Below are 13,765 nucleotides of genomic sequence, written 5' to 3' on the forward strand. Positions count from 1 at the left end.
AGATATATACGCATATATACTTCCTGAAGCAGCACATATAAAATTCTTTTCCGCCCTCCCCCGTCTCTCCTAAGTCCGTCCAGACCCCGCTCCTGCCAGCACTTAGGCTTCAATCCCCGCTCCGGAGGAAACGTGAAGGGATTGATAGTCCGTTTGTTTAGTTAGTTTAGCTTTGGGAATCTAAAGCCAGGTTCCTGAAGCCCCGCGGCAGCCGGCCGCACCGTGCTTAAGAGTTTTAAGTTAGACTCTTGGGCGCCTTTCCGCTTGCGAGTTTTAAGTCAGACTCGTGGGCGCACCTTGCTTGGGAGTTGTTAGAACTCTTGAGCGCTTTTCCGCTTGGGAGTACCGTGGTTTTACTCCTGAGCACTTTTGCTTGGGGACTTGCAGAGGCAGTCCTTGAGCGCTTTCAGTCTTTTGGTCTTGGCTTGGAGGCAGTTTAACCGTTTGTCTCTGAGCACGAGGCCTGGGGACACTTTGAGTACAGTTCTTGGGCAGAGAGCTTGAGAGCATTTGTAGCTTCCGAGCAGAGGCTTGGGAGCATTTCTGGTTGCCTGAGCAGAGGCTTGGGAGACCCCTTAATTGCAGTTTCTGAGCAGAGGCTTGGGGACACTTTTTGGTTTTCTGAGCGCATAGGCTTGGGAGACCCCTGAGCTTTAGCTTCTGAGCAGAGGCTTGGGAGCACTGAGCGTTTTTGGTTCTTGGGCTTAGAGAGCTTGAGAGCACCCTCTGAGCCAGTAAACTTTTCCTGGTCCCGTGGCTTGTAGGCAAGCTTGAAACGGGAATAGGAACTTTCCCTTCTCCCCCGGTGGAGAAGAACCGAGTGTAGAACCCAGTTAAAAATCCTTGAGAACCGGAGGGAAGGATAAACCTCCCAAAGGAACATAGAGAGGAGAAAGTTGTTAAAAACCCCTAAGAATCCAGTGTAAGAATCCCCGAGGACCCGAAGGGAAATAACCTCTGAACGGCCCCTAGACGGGAAAACTTATAGGGAGCTTTAATCGCCCCACCCCTGGTGTCGCTGATCCACTCTTTAACCTCCCCCGAGATCAGCCTTAAACGAAGTAAAATGTACCGGGCAGCCCCCACCGTGCCCCGCCTGGAGAAGTGGCTAGTGAAGAAGGGAGATTGCCCTTGGGAAGCCGGTTCCTTCAAGGGACCCGACCCGCTCCAGATAGTCAGAAGTGCCTTCCAGGATTTCTGTGAGAAGGAGAAACCTAGGTCCAGTAAGAAAGATAGATACGGAGCTTGGGCACTTTTCACCGCCCTACAGGACAGCGTGTCCCTAATTAATAAGCTACAGGCAGCTCAAGAAGAGCAGGAACAGGAGATAGAGCAGTTAAGGAAAGAAAAGAAGGAACATGAGGCGAAAGCAGCCGAGTGGCGTTCAGAGCGAGTTAATTTCATGCTGGAGAAGCAGGGACTAACCACTGCCCTCCAGGACGCTCAGCATAAGGCTGAAGCGGCCACCGCTCGTGCCGACATGGCTGAGCATGCAGTAATTGAAGGACAGGAGAAGATTGCGAAATTAACCCATGCTGCCCAGTTCATGGCAGAGCAGAAAGTTGCAAAGATAGCCGCAGCAGACCACTCCGCTTGTAAGAGGGAGCTAGAGGCCCTAAAACAGCACCTGGGAATGCAGCAGGCCGTAATTTCCGCCGTGCATCCCACTGCCCTCTTGGCCCTCCCCGAAGATAGTACCGACAACTGGTCATCCCCTTCGTCTCAGCCCGAGGAAGCCCCGCAGCCCCTCCGCCCGATAGCTACCAAGGAGATCGTCTCCACAGATGAGGATGGCAGAAAGACAGACCGGATAGTTAAAGAGACCCGCAATTGGAGGCCCGATGAGCTCCAAGCCATAGCGGACCGCATGGGACCCCTGAACCGAGACTCAGCTATACAATGGTTCACACACGTGACCATGTCCCAGCCCTCTGCCAGTGGTTCCGATGTGGCCCAGCTGGCCCGCCACTGCGCCAGCCCCGAAATAGTCACAGCCCTTAATGCTTACGTTTCCAACCGAAGGCTAGCTACCCGCAGCCAGTACGGAGCAATTAAAGAACTGTGTGCATTCCTATGGCCCACCAAGAGCTTAAAGGCCCTATACATTGCAGAATCTCAAAAACCCGGAGAGGACCCAGAGGCCTATTTAGCTAGAAAGCAGCTTCTCGCTGAGCTAGCAGACGAAGTGGACCTAGATGCAAGCGATGTACCCGACTTCGATGAGCTAGAATTCAGAAGGGCAGTCATAGACGGGCTCAACAGCACCACTCGCCTAGCCCTGGCAGGAGTAGAACCCGGGAGCATTACATGGGGAGAGCTGGAATCCCGCATCAGGAGCATTGCAGGCCTGTTGCGAGAAACCGGCGCCATCCGCCATGTGAAGTCCCCGGCCTCCCATAGGAAAGAGAGTGAGCCCATCAACACAGTCACGTATGCCAACCGTGGTCCCCACTCCCAATATCGGCCCCAAGGGCATAGCTCGTACTCGGAGCCTAGAGGTGGCATCTTGCGTGGGAGAAGTGGTAGCTTCAACCGGGGCCGCGGCCAGAGGGACTCCCGTCCAGGAGTAACCTTTGCGCCCACCCCCAGTCGCTACCCTTCCTCCCCACAGGGACCCTCTGAGCCCTGGAGACCTGCGCTGCCCTCGGCACCCCTGCCCCCTCGGGCACCTCACCCCTACAATCACCAGGTCTACCCTCCCCCAAGTCAGACTGACCCCTGGAGACCGCAGCCAAAGGACCATGAGGAGCCCTCTGACATAGGAGAACCGCCACCAGCTGGGAACCCCTTTTTCCAATAGGGATGCCCGGGGGTCACACATGCTTCTCCCCACTTAACTGCCCGTGGGAGAAAACTAAAGGTTGAGGCTAGCCTTCGACCTCCGGGAACTAAAAATAGCTGGAAACTTAAAAGAGAGAAGGAAAGTTTCCAAAGGGTGATTCGCACCCAGAACCCAGCACCAACTTTGCCAGACACCTCTGAAAGAAATCTGGCAGAGCTGCAAAATAAAATCCATGAGCTCATAAGTGTAAATAGGGAACAGAATTTAAAAATAAATGATCTTAATAAAGAGAATGAGGAATTAAAAGAAAAATTAAATGCTTGCACAACAGAGAAAGAGCAGCTCCACAATAAATTCCTTAGCATGCAGACTTTGCTGGAAAACCAGAATAATGAAACTGCCACTTTAAAAACCCTGATGCAAAATCTCCTAGAATCCCAGAGACTCACTGAGGTCAGATTAAAGACTTTAGAGGAACAATCAGTGATTGAATCAGCACCCCGCCCCGCCAAAGGCAGTGAAACAGGTAGTCAGTCACCTTTGCCTCCAATTTCACCCTCAGCCCCCATGCCCAAGAAGCCAGAATTCACCTTAGCCTCTGAGCATGTGCAGAGTTTAAAAGTAATTCCCCAGGAAATTGTCTTGGCTCCCATAGAGTGCCCCCAGCCAAGCTATACACAGCCCACCGTGACTGTGCCCTCTTGCAATGATCCTGAAGAACAGGTAAACAAAAGTAAAAATGCAGTTCCTTTAAAAGAATTAAATTGCTTTGAGAATCCAGTGCGTGCAACTACACACCAAATAGCTTTCTGTCAGCCTTCCCTGACTAACACCCCTGAAGAAAACCTCATGTTGGGCCTGTGTGGTTTAGTAGTGCTTGAGCTAATTCAGAGACATGTGTGCAGCTGTTTCCTCATTTTAAAAGGCTCAAGCCCAAAACTTAATGAAAAGGTAGAGCCTCCAGCAGTAAGTGCAGTCAGGAATGTAATAAGGCAAGTGAGCAAACTCCAGAAAGACTCCCAGTTGCTAGCAGCATCTAAAACAGACTATTCCCACTCAGCGTTGCACCCCCACCCCTCATTGAAATGGAAAAACTGGCCAGACCAGGATTCTGACCTCCTCCCAGTTCTTCCTTTTGTCCTCTCCCAGGCTGAAGTAAGCCCAAATAAATGTAATCACTGGTTCCCTCTCAGAATTTGGAAGGGATTGGAACCAGGAGTGGAAAAGCCACCTTAAGGAGACTTGAGTTCAAGTCCCTGCAGCCCCCGTCCCTTTTCGTTGTGCAGTCTTAACTTTATGTGTGTGTAAACCTGAAGCCCAATTCCCTTTTGAAATTAGATATAAAAAGCCAACTTGGCTTCATATAATCATTTAGTGTTTTTGTTATTTCTTGTCAGTTCTATTCTTTAACCTTCTTAGGCGGGCCCCACAGTTGGGACCCTAGGGGGAAACACGGCAACCAAGGCCAAATAGGACCACCACCGAAAGTGATTCTTAATTGGATTGTAAGCCGCATGTTCGGGAAAAAATTGCACAGGCAAAAGAGATTTGCTGTGTGTAAAAGTGTTTGGAGAGGCTTTAGCCCAAAAGTGAATGCGTTTCCAATATTGGAGACACACCAATAAAGGTGATCTCTGTATTTGAAAACATTTCACCCGCCGTGCTGGTGAAGATCCCGCATCTACGTAGATTCGGGGTCTCACCTGCCAGACCCACGCTTTCGCATGATGGTCGGCTTTGGCTTTGAGGGCCGTGCCTCCCCTGGAAGAGGATCCCCAAATAGCCCAACATCCCTCTTTTACTAATGTCCATATTCGTCATGGTGAGTTGCTATACGGCGCCACCACTTAGTACGCTTTAGTGCAAAAGTAAAAGACCCGCCAGTATTTTGTAAATATGTTACCCCTGGAATGTGTTATTGAGGTGCGTTCGCCACGCACAAGGGGCAGCATGCCTCATTTACATAGCCAGGATCCCCCGCGCCAAGATGACCCCCGAATAACCCAGACCCAGTGGCGCCGGCAGATCTCGGCCGCCTCCGCCGCTTTTCGATAAACGCTGCCGAGCACCTTCGGCTCCACTTCGGCCCTTTCCGCCAGCAGCCGCCCGCCCCACGTAATCTTTTCCCTTGCCCGTACCGTATAAGGGAAAAGAAGGGGGGGAGACATATTGAAGTTATAATGAAGCCATGCCAGGCCTTCCAAGTAAGGGCAACCCAAAAGTACCCCACACCCGTATGCCTCTTGCTCCGTGTATTTTTCTTTTGGCTCAGTGCATTTTTCTTTTGCTCAGTGTATTTTTCCTTTTTGCCCGGTGTATCGTTTTTCTCTTAACTAGAAGATGGGGCCTCCCGAGGGAGTCCCCCCCAAAAATTGGTTGTCCTGCAAACATATGACGAAGGCCCATTTTTGAAAATTAAAGCGAGGGTCCCCGTCTGCAGCAACCCTTATAGTTAATGGAAACCGCTCTTTAGTTTTTTTTCTTTTTAAAACGGCAAGGCCAGGCCGAGCCGGACCGATAGCTCTCAGCCCGCAAAATAAAAGCAGCCCGCCACCGAGCAAGGGGGCACCTGAAGGCCACATAGTCCAGGCACCCAGGGACCCCTGGGGCGAGTTTGCATAATCCCGCCTAACGCACAGCCGACCCTTGCTCGACGTAAAGACGTTTCCCCTCTGAAATATACACGCTTTAGAAAGAAACCTTCGCATAGGAGTCCCCCAGAGCAACAAGCTGGAAGGCTCGCTTAGTGCTCCGGGACTTCTCGTTCGAACCCCGCTTAACATACAGTGCTGGCAGAAAAACGCCCTCCCTTTTCTTTTTCCCTACTTCACCTCACTCATTTATTTTGCTGCAACAAACTCAGGGAACCTGTACTTATATCCGCAGGTCTCCCCAGGATATTTTCGCCACAAAAAGGAAAAAGGAAGGCCAGGAGATGAGGCACCTGGCCACTCTGTGTTTGCTCGTGCTGGCAGGCACCCTAATAGAGGGACGCCCGTCCAAATTAATGCCCTACCCCCACTGGAGATGTATCAATACACTAGCAGGAAATGAAATGATGGTCTGCAAAGTTGTGCAGCAGAGCAATATGACCACCCCCATGGATCGCACTAACTTCCGCAGTTGCGAAGAGCAGTGGATCCGACCCCCAGAGCTTGTTATTTTATGTGTGGGAGTCAAAACTCTGTCCCAAGAATTAGTGTGTTACTCGCCTACTGATACAGTTTCACCACTTGCTCCAATTCCATGTATGTTTCTCCCCCGTATCAGGCCAGCCCCCACCGCAGTCCCGGTGGTAGACAAATATACCACCCCTGCCAACTTCGAAACCTCGCCATTTGTCACTGAGGCTTTCGGACCATACTGTGAAGTTATTTTAGTGTCGGCCGCAGTATGGAAGGCAGGAGACCCCTTTAGAATGACCATCCTACTAGGCACTACTACCACTGAATCTGCATCAGTCACTATCACGCCCCCTTCAGGCGCAGTTCTCTCCTTTACTATAGAACGCTGGGAGAACCTGACCTGGATTGTAAAGGAGGAAGACCTAGCCAAACATGGCCCACCCGATTGGATTCTGGTTCAACAGACGCCCGAATGCCAAACCAAGCCCCTAGTAGAGAAATTTCACCGGCTTGGGCTGCTCTTTGTAAATTTGACTCACGAACCAGGCAATTACTCCCTGCTGATCCGGACCCAGGAGACCCACACCATCCAAATTGACCCTTTGATTGTTAGCAGTGAACAATTAAGCCAAGGCGGCACGCATATAGTGGGCTCCCATGTTTTGAAAACTGACATTCGAGAGAGAGTTCTAGTCCGCCCGCAAATGTCTTTAAAAGAGATCCGCATAGACTTAGCTGAGCTAAATGTAACCCAGAGGCTGCCGCAGTGCGCTCCCTATCTGGAGGCCGGTAGCAAGGGTTGGAATGCATGGCTACAACTGTGGATCGATCCTTCCCCCTCTCTCTCGCGTGCCAGACGAAGCATTGCCGACTGGACTGCTCCTGCAGCCGGAGGCTTAGCAATCATGGATTCGGTCAATATTGAGACTCTCGCTAATAAGTTTGCCCATGTTACGACTAGCATCTCTGACTTAGGTAAACCGGTGGTGCAGTCCCTAAATTCCATTTCAAATGGGCAACACGAGATCAGCTCCATTTTAGTTAACTGGGAGAGTCAAATTGAAAGAGATTTTTCTCTGCTGCTCAAAGGAACACAGTCTTTGGAACGCAACATGTCAATAGCCATGGCATGTGTGCAAGCCCAACAATTAAATCAGGCTGTGGCCATGGGGCTAATTCGGCAAGCCACGGACGGGCACTTGCCCCTGGAAATTAAAAGATTGATTATGCCCAAATTGTCACCCATTGAACTGGAGCTTGAATCCTGGTGGTCTCTTGTAAATTCCTCATTCTCACCGACCACCCAGGAGCTTAAATTATTTTTATTAACGGCCAGTGCGCACGAGTCATTCCATGTGTATCCAGTCGTGCCTCTGGGACTCCAAGTCAGCGACACCGAAGTCCTCTACGCCCGCCACCCCGACCATTGGGCCCGCTTCACCCCGACCGGATGGCAGCTCGTCAGCCTCCAAGGGTGCCAGCATCGAGACCAGACCGGCTTCATCTGCCAGGACCAAGCCTTTGCACCTCATCACCCCTGTGTAGCCCCGCAAGTCGACGCCCTCAACGAATGCTCTTTCGAGGTCGCCCGGGAGAACAGCTCCGCTGTGGTCTACATTGGGAAAGGATGTGCCTGCGTGCGAACGGCCTGCGATTTTGTGGTCCTGAACTCGTTCCAGCTGAAGCCCGTGATCCCGGGAGTCAATCGCTGCTTTTGCAACCTGTCTTCGGTGGCAGCCTGCGACTTCACCTACACGGTACCGGTCTGGACCCAAGAAGAGATCCTGGTGGCACCCTCCATCTATCGCTATGTGAAGCCTGTCTCCCTTGGCATCGGTCTGGAGCTAATCCACGAGCTCCTGACCCACCCGCAGCTCCACCGCACCCTCCAGAGCATCCAGAGGGACGGGGACACTACTGCTTTGGTGGTGTCCCACAACGGAAAGGAGATCCTGGACCTGGTCCAACGAATCAAGACCACCGGTGAGCACTCGTGGTGGGAGACCCTCTTTGGCTGGAGCCCCACCGCCACTGGAATTTACAATTTGGCTTTGCACCCAATCATCGTTATCTTGGCCTTCCAGGTTTTGTTGTGTGCCTCACTGCTTTATTTGGGCTGTTGGAGCCGCCGACAGCTCCAGCAACTCCAGCTGTCTTACCGCTTGGATCACTATAGCCCCGACCTTCTTCTGCCTTAAGGGTTGTTCCTGGCGCCCCGTTTTAGCCTTTGTTTGTTTTATTGCTTGTGTTGTTATGATCATGTGTACGGATCCTGAACCAGCCCCATGGACGCTTTGCTGCCGGACACCGCTCCGAGGCCCTCTTGTGGACTAGGGGGGGACATATTTCTCTGCCTCCCAGCCCACGGCCCGTCTCCAAACGACCGCCAGCAGCGCCACCTCCATGAGGACTAGAACTGTGTGCCTGAAGCCCTTCTCGCCGCTCACCGACCCTGCTCTGCGGATTGTCGCAGACAGCAAGGGGGGGTGGAAGTGTGTTTTGGAACACATGGACTAAGTTTGCCTGTTTCTGTAAATATGCAACCCAGTCTAGCAGCTGTACTGCGGACTGAGCCGTCTGTGATCTTTGCTGCTCTATTGTTTTATGAATTTTTTTTATGAATTTTAACTCCCATGAATTTAGCCCCGAACTAGTCCCTCTCTCTATCTATTGCAAGTGCGCCCATGAACTTTATCCCTATGAATTTGATTTTAACCCTAGGAATTGCCTTTTTAACCCGACTCCCTCCGCCGAGGTAATTCTAGCATATCCATTATTTTATGAATTTGGTTTTAACCGGGACCCCTCCGGAACGGTCTCTTTTAAAGGTTATGTTATTTCTGATTTTAAGCTCGATGAATTTGGTTTTAATCTGACTATATGAGTTGGTCTTTTAATTGCAGAGTTTATTTTTCTGACCCCCTATGAGCCCTTCCGCCGCTCACCCCTCATGAATTGTTTCCACGCACTTGCTTTTACTCTTGCTGCTTTTATTGGTTTTAACCTCCCGAATCATTGCTTTTAATCCTATATATTTATGTATTTATGGTTTTAATTATCTATGAATTGTTCAACCCTTGATGAATTGATCTATGCCTTGCTTGCACACTTCACTTTCATCCTCTATGAATTGCTTTTACTCTTACATTCATGAATTGTACCCATGAATTGTCTTTGCCTTTAATCCTATGCTTACGAATTATGAATTGCCCCTGGTTTTAGTGTATCAATCCACCATGAATTACGGACCTCCAGTTATGAATTGATCTATGTACGCAAAATATGAATTATTTCTGCTTGTATACATGAATTGCTATTACCTATGAATTATTACTATTTATTCTGACGGTTGCACTTAGCACACCCCCTGGTGTGAACCCAGAGACCTGCAGCCCATTGGCTGATCTAAATTGCACTTATTCGGTTAGGTGGTTCTCCAAACTAAATTTTTGAGTGACGCCTCCTCCCCCTTCCCTTCCCACTCCTTCTTCGCTCGAAGCTCGACCACCGGACATTGCCGACCACCTCGCCTTTGAAGTCAAGTTCGGAGACCCGCGCGCCTGACGTCCCGGGGTCTCCGAGGGGGGGAATTGTTGCCAAGTAGGCCCCCTCCCCTGCTTTGAAGCCTGCTATGAACTGTGCTAAAGTTTCCTGCGTCGCTGTTTTACTGCTACACCCAAAGACTGCTGTGCACGTGTGTGTATTCTGATACACGTGTCAGTTTCCTGCCTGCGTGTCAATTACCCTGCTGCAATAGACTGTGTAGTTTACTGACTCCATGTTTGGATAACTGCACAAAGGACTCTCTTTCTGGGCAGCCCTGCCCTGACCTGTATCTGGACTTCCAAGTGTGTGTTTGGACTCTGTTACAAGTGTGCCCCGTGCCTGCATTGCCATCTGCCACAGACCGTGCCTGTTCCCTGCTTTGGACTGTGTTTTAAAGTGTTGTTCCCCCTGCCTCCATGGAAGCCTGCCTCATATGGGCCCAAGCCGCTGCTAGCAGCCGGGCGCCTGCCGGGGAAACCTCCAGCGAGCCTGGCTAGGCACTCCCTGGTCAGGTCCCGCCTGGAGCCTCCCGCGAGCCGGCCCCCGAGCTTGCCCTCGCTACTGGGCAGCCTGCTATCCAGCCCCAGCTATGCCCAGCCGGCATCCATGTTCTCAGGCAGACAGAAGACCCTGGGAAGAAGACTGCTTTGAGAAGCCATTTCGGTGAAGCGGGCACACCACGTCCGCAGCGAGAGCCCCTCGCCCTGCTCTGCATATCTTAGGAGCCGCCCCGGAGAAGGAACTAAGTGCCGACCATCCCAAGCACTTAAAGAATGCATCTCAAAGAAACCTCCGCATTCCAGAAGCTGATGACATCAGGACAAGCCCTGTCCGCTGGAACATCCTTTCAGCCCACTTGGATTTCCCCCTCCCTCTTTTGTCCCCTCTTCCTGAGGTGTCACTTATCACAATCTGATTACCAAAGTGGCCCATCCAAGCCATTCAGTAGCCCATTAGACCCTTTGTTTTAATCTGTGAGAACCACCAAGTACAGCACCAGCCCCAGGGTACGTTTTGGGGTATTTAAGCTGGTCTCCCAGACCACTCGGGGCCTCGGCCATTCCCTATCCAGACCTCCTTGCTGTCCGTCTGTGGTTCCAGTGCTGGCACTGGGCCACCCTCGCTGCCGTGTCTCTGCTTCGCTCCAGGATAAGTGAGTATTCCCCCTATCATCGTTGGGAACCAGCTAATGCGAACGTCTCTGTATTTCCTACTCTGTATTTCCTAGATCTTGTGTGTTCCTTGTATGATTGTGCAAGCTAGGCTTACGCTACACTCAATACACGTGTTTGAACCTTACTCCTTGTCTGCCTCTTTTTCACTAGAGTGTCTGGGATCGGGACCTCCGTAAACATAGGTTATGATCCTCGCTTAATATTAATAGTTACAGACTGCTATAGCTAATTCCCCATTATAATAAAGAGCAGTTCTGGTAACACAATACTGAGAATGTAATTACAAGAACTTGTAAATTATATTGAAAGTATATAGATTGGGGCACAAAATGTGTTCTGCTCATGCACACTGTTCTATTAACTGTTTCATTGCTATGTTCCAAACTGAGCCCTTGCCGAGTTACAAACTGAGACAAATCCAGAGTTGAGATTAGCTCTGAAGTAGAGGAAAGAGCACCAAAAAGCCAGGCCAGCTATATGTGGAGTGCATCCTGCATCTGTTAAATTACTGTGACAAAGAGATTCCTTAGCATTTGCCAAAATCAAGCGAAGTTACTCGGTTTTCTTGTTTGGCAAAAGGAACAGAGTTTATTTATCAGCCAGCAAAAATCTATTTCCATCTACTCAAATGATGCACTGGAATGGGTTTAACTGAAATGCCAAACCACTGATTGAATAGACAGCGATATTCAGCTGCTGTTTCCAAGATCCATGCTACCTATTTGCTCAGTAACAAATGCTTACTGTCAATACATGCAACACTGCCTACAAGGATGTTTATCTCTTCCAAATAGCTCCACGCACATTTCTAGTTTCCTGTATACTGTCATCCACAAGATGGGCCATGTGGAATGGATCCAACAGTAATTTCTGCTGACGGAAAGGATTCCTGTCACCAGAACGGGACTTCCTTAGCTCTCTCCCTCACGCTGAATCCTGAAACGCTCCCAAAAATGTTGCTGCTGAAAGGACGGGGGATCCTAAGGAACAGCATGAGTGCCGAGCTGAGGGTCTTCAGTACAGGGGGAACCAGCCGAAATCCTCCCCTTCTGTTTGTGGAACTTTATAGCTGGATCCAACTTAAAATCATGAGATAATCAATTTACCCAGCACAGTTAACAATGTTGCTTGAAATATTTCAATGCAAGCTCACCCATCTTTAGCAAAATGTTTTCATCTTGCAGAGATCTTAAATAAGCAAGCACCTCTATTCCTGGTGCAACTGAAACTGTATGTTTTACAGTGCAACCAGTGAGCGTAGACAGGAGTAACTCCACATAGGCTTAAGTAAAACACAATACATTGATCTTAATATGGTATGAATATACCATTCTGGAGCAGAAAAAAACCCTGAATTTTGTTTAGGATTGCCCTGGTAAATCCCATTAAGCTCAGTGTAATTTACTCCCAAGTAAGTAAGCATATAATTGCCAAGTTTAGTCACGCTAGAATGTGATTGAATGTTCAGGACTGACTCTTCTATATTGTCCCCCACGCACACAAAACCCATCTAAGAACCCCCAAGTAAACAACTTAATAATAATCCACACTTTTTACACATAACGATGAGCAAATCTCATACAAACTAGCTGATTTTATGTCAAGAAGCTTATTTCTCGGTAGTTATTTGTGCATGCAAATTCTCATTTCTAAAGAGTGAGAACCACACACACATTCTTCAAGTTTTCCAAAAGCCATTTTTTGATCCAGGGATGAAAAGAGCACCTTACCTTACTATTCCTGAATTGCAGGGCATGTTCAAAGCGCTATAAACAGTCATTTGGTCATAGAGGCACTGCTAGCCTTGGCAGGTTGGGAAAGGATGGCAGCAACCAGAACAGAGACTAGTGACAGGGTTACCAACCTCCAGGTGGGGGCCTGGCGTTCTCCTGGAATTACAACTCTGGCCAGGGAAATTCTTGAAGATTTGGGGGTGGTGCCTGGGGAGAGCAGAGTTTAGGGAGCTCGTTCAGTCTGAAGGTGCCATTTTCTCCAGGGGGAAATATCCATGTCACCTTGAGATCAACTGTAATTTTAGGAGAACTCCAGGTCCCACCTGGAGGTTAGCAACCCTATAGAGATCAGTTCCCTTGGAAGAAATTTATTTATATATTTACATTATTTTTATTCTGGCAGCTCCGGAGAGTAGACTCTACCGCATCACATCCCCACTGAACTCCTTCCTCTTCCCTAACTCTGCCCTCCCAGACCACCTCTAAAATCCACAAGAATTTCCTAAAACAGAATTGTCAACACTAACTCCTGCAGAGTAGGCCTAGTGTAGATCTGTCCACTAGAATCTGCAATAAATTGCATCAAAAATGAAGTAAATTTTTTTAAAGCAAGAAGTACTGATCAATTTTTACAAGCCACTTTCCTCAGGAAAGTAAATTCAACACCACCTCAGAAGGCTGCAAACATAATTGCCATGCTAGAATTACTGCCTTTCCTTGCCGTGATTTATATGCTTTAACTTCCATTCACCTGGTTCAGTAATGCTTACCTTTCCCCATGTTCCATCTATTTTTCCTGCACCACTGCGGGTTTTCCAAATGCCTAGAGTAGAAGCTTTGTGAAACCGCCTCACAACTGATATAATCATCCTCAGTTGTTGTTCCTTTTAAAAGGAGCTAAACAAGTTCTTTTTAACAGCATGTCATTAAAAAGTGACACACCTAGGGCAAGCACTTAACATGTGCATGCAGCTATTTCTCCTAGCCCATTGTAAAGATGTACAGTCGATTGCTTTACAAAATCCTTTTCTGCTGTTCAGCTGCCAGATGTTCAAAACAAAGGACCTACAGTAAATGCCCAATATTAGAAGAAATTTCATAATCACAGCCTATACTGGGAAGAATTCTAGGGGCAGGGCAGAAAAACACTGAATCATTTCCCTGCCGACATCACAGGGAAGCAGCCCAATTCCTTTGCATCTCAATACAGCATGATGATAAGCAACCTACTGCTTCGGCAATGCACTTTCCCCAGCCCTCTTCACAGAAGTGGAAGCAAAACTTTCATGTCATTCAGGCCTGCGTGAGCCCTTGCAAGAAGTTCCCCTTGCCTAATGCATTTTTCTGTCCAGCTAAAAAGACGGCTCAGTTTGTTCCCTTGGAGAATTAGGTTATGGGGATTTG

The 13,765-nt window shown here is 49.1% G+C and overlaps 1 protein-coding gene across 1 annotated transcript in view; it reads right to left on the reverse strand.

Annotated features, from left to right (window-relative positions):
• The window catches only part of ATP2C1 (ATPase secretory pathway Ca2+ transporting 1), an 85,774-nt gene extending 72,569 nt beyond the window's left edge, over positions 1-13,205 (reverse strand). Inside the window, exon 1 of the mRNA XM_054991734.1 lies at positions 13,132-13,205. The gene's annotated coding sequence lies outside the window, so the exon portion shown is untranslated. The remainder of the gene's footprint in view (positions 1-13,131) is intronic.
• Between the last annotated feature and the right edge of the window lie 560 nt (positions 13,206-13,765).

Source organism: Eublepharis macularius, chromosome 11, assembly GCF_028583425.1.
Source record: "Eublepharis macularius isolate TG4126 chromosome 11, MPM_Emac_v1.0, whole genome shotgun sequence".
NCBI classification, from domain to species: domain Eukaryota; kingdom Metazoa; phylum Chordata; class Lepidosauria; order Squamata; family Eublepharidae; genus Eublepharis; species Eublepharis macularius.